Source organism: Triticum urartu, chromosome 3 (genome assembly GCF_003073215.2).
Source record: "Triticum urartu cultivar G1812 chromosome 3, Tu2.1, whole genome shotgun sequence".
In the NCBI taxonomy this organism is placed as follows: Eukaryota; Viridiplantae; Streptophyta; class Magnoliopsida; order Poales; family Poaceae; genus Triticum; species Triticum urartu.
The window spans coordinates 511,191,174-511,194,418 of NC_053024.1; the positions used below are offsets into that span (position 1 = coordinate 511,191,174).

General features: G+C 49.6%; 1 long non-coding RNA gene across 1 annotated transcript; it reads left to right on the top strand.

The window, feature by feature from the left end:
- The first annotated feature begins 1,005 nt into the window (after positions 1-1,005).
- Positions 1,006-2,674, top strand: LOC125544682. The gene is made up of 2 exons (XR_007299600.1): positions 1,006-1,873; positions 1,988-2,674. It is a non-coding gene; the product is annotated as an uncharacterized LOC125544682 (long non-coding RNA).
- Positions 2,675-3,245: the final 571 nt, after the last annotated feature.

Genomic DNA, 3,245 nt, shown 5'->3' on the forward strand with positions numbered 1-3,245 from the left:
TGATGAGACCAAGGTTATCGAACTAGTAGGAGAACCACGCAACACTATGTGAATGGCGCCTACACACAAATAACAAATACTCACAACCCGACGTGTTAAAGGGGTTGTCAATCCCTTTTGGGTAACGGCGCCAAAAATTGGCAAACGGACATGATAAAAATATGATAGATGGGATAAATAGATCTCGAATAAAATAAATTGCAGCAAGGTATTTTTGTATTTTTGGTTTAATAGATCTGAAATTAAAAGCAAAGGAAAATAGGTCGCAAAGGCAAATATATTAAGGAAGAGACCCGGGGGCCGTAGGTTTCACTAGTGGCTTCTCTCGAGAAAAAATAGCAAATGGTGGGTGAACAAATTACTATTGAGAAATTGATAGAACTTCAAATAATCATGACGATATCCAGGCAATGATCATGGAATCTGACAATTCCAAAGTCTTCGAAGGCTTTAGGATAGGAGACTTGTATATTGTTGATTTCTCTACAGGACCACAACCTGCCACATGTCTACTTCTAAAAGCTTCAGAAGGCTGGCTATGGCATCGTCAACTTGGTCATGTGATACGTCTCCAACGTATCTATAATTTTTTATTGTTCCATGCTATTATATTATCTGTTTTGGATGTTAATGGGCTTTATTTTACACTTTTATATTATTTTTGGGACTAACCTATTAACCGGAGGCCCAGCCCAAATTGCTGTTTTTTGCCTATTTCAGTGTTTCGCAGAAAAGGAATATCAAACGGAGTCCAAACAGAATGAAACCTTCGGGAACGTGATTTTTGAAACAAATTTGATCCGGGGGACTTGGAGTGGATGTCAAGAAACAATCGACGAGGCCACGAGGCGGGGGCACGTCTTCCACCCTCGTGGGTCCCTTGTTACTCCACCGACCTACTTCTTTCTCATATATATATATATATATATATAGTAGCACTATTCTGATCCTGGGATCAGAATTGTTATTTGGATCAGGGCGCGTCCTATAAGGGCCTGATAAAGATGTCCCTGAGATCCAAAACCCATTCCTCCCCAACCTCCCATGCGTTTCCTCCACTGCCCCGATTCACCAGCCGCCATGAGCACAACGTGCGCCGCCCCACCGCCGCTCCCGGCCGCCGCGCCACACCGCCTCGGATCCGTCCATCGCAGCGCCCCCACCCATGGATCTGGCCGTCGCGCCGCCCCACTCCAACCCTAGCTTTCGGCCACGCGCATGACCCCATCTGGCGGCGCCACCGCAACCGCCACTAACCAACCTCCGCTCGTCGGGATCCCGCGGCTGCGCGACAGCCACCAACCCACGTTGCAAGACGCCGGGATCCTGCCACCGCGGACCTTCCTCGACCTTCCACTGTGACCTTCCTCCACTTGCCACCATGACCTTCTCCCTTCCGCTGCGCGCCATCGCCTCCAGCGGTTCCACCTGCATCACCTCCACCTCCCACTGCCAGCTCCTGTGCGCGGCTCCCTCCAGCTTCCTCCGCGCCCGCCTCCACTTGAACTTCCCCCATCCCTGCTTCCTCCCGGCCCCGACGTCCCCTGTGGCGGCGACGTGCATCACCCCCAGCCACGCACCTCTCCGGCGAGTGGAGCTACTGCGCGGCGCCGCGTGGATGCAGTTACCACTGCCTCCCGGCACGTAGATCGAGCCATGGCCGGCGAGATCGACCACGGCCGCGGCCTGAGCACCCATCCATTCCTCCCCTGCAGCTTCCTCCCCTTCCTCGCCATCGTCACCTGTTGTTGCTTCGACACCACGAGCTGACCCATCTCAGGCCGGCGTCCCTGCGCGCAGCCGCTGACCGGTGCCATGGTCGCCCGTTGCCTGCGTCCTCCGTCATGCTAGTCACCTTCTCCTTGGCGACCAGGTTTGGCATCTCATACTACTTACGTTCGGCTCCTCTGCACTCTGCAGTTCAGTTGCTACTGATGCTGTAGCTGTTAAATCTGTCGTCCACTTAACATGGCTGTGATTCTCAAAGTCCCTACATGACCAGCATGGAGAAGCCAGCACACAAGGGTGTCAGCACAGTAGAGGCCGGGAGCTCGCCTGCCTTGAAGATTATCTGAAGGACTAGAGCACAATATCGTGAAGAAACTGTAATTATTGCACGTTCATGAAGCACGTGACTCAAGCATCAAAGAGCAACTAGTTTTAAAGTAGTGGTGGTGGAATATGTGTGCGATGCATGATTTGAGGCAAGATCTTTCTTTATTAGTTTGATCTTCGAAGCCGGGCACTGATGGATTACTAATTTACTTCTCTGAATTAATCAAACAACTGCTACAAGGTAGTGATGTATCGCTGCAGCCCCGACGGTCGACGGCGTCGTTGCGGTGCATTTGTCTTGACAATGGGCGGCTATGACGACAACTATGCTGACCGGCAACCTGAATCTGAGGACCGCCGTCATGGTTCTTCTTGCATCGGTGCGGTATTTTTTTGGATTAACAGCTTAATTGAGGGAGATGACAATCTACTTAACAACATGAAGGGACAAAGACGAGAGCCTTGTACATTGAAAAAGACGAAGATTTTGATGTGTGAATTTGGCTCCTTCCCACTATCCTAAAACCGTATCCATATCAATCGCCGATTCCTTCCCCTGTCCAGTTCTGTATTGTTCACTAACTGATTTTGATGTCTGAAGTTCAACTGTATATGTAGGTAAAAAAACTAGTGTTTTTGGTTCATTGGTTTCAGTTTCACAGGTTGGTTTTCTTCCCAGTTTATCTCAAAAAATGGAGTATTTATTCTTGTGTAATCGCATCATTCATTGATTCTCGCGTGCCGCTGCCACACACCTTCACGCCCTTCCCTGGATCCAGCATCATCCGAGGTGCGTCACCGCCCTGGGCAGGTCGCGGTGGCGCCCTGGGTAGGTTGCGAGCACTCGGTTCGTCGTCACCGATACATCTTCCTCATATACCAGAGCTCTTCTCTCGGGCCTCATGTAACGACGCCGATCGCCCAGCTAGACCGGAAAAGTAGCGTGTGGCTCGTCCTTCCATCCCCTCTCTAGTTCCTCCATTGTTTTTGAGTTTTGGTCTTCAATTGAAAAAGAATGTCTTTGGCAGGGACACATGGTCACTGTGAAATAAATCAATTTTGATTTTAAGTCGCCACAAAATGTAGATTGTTCAGTCCAATGTGACTCCAGGTTGAAGTTTGATGCACTGTACTACATGATTGATGTACATTATACAACTATAAATGCATCAAACATCCTGCCGTTTTAC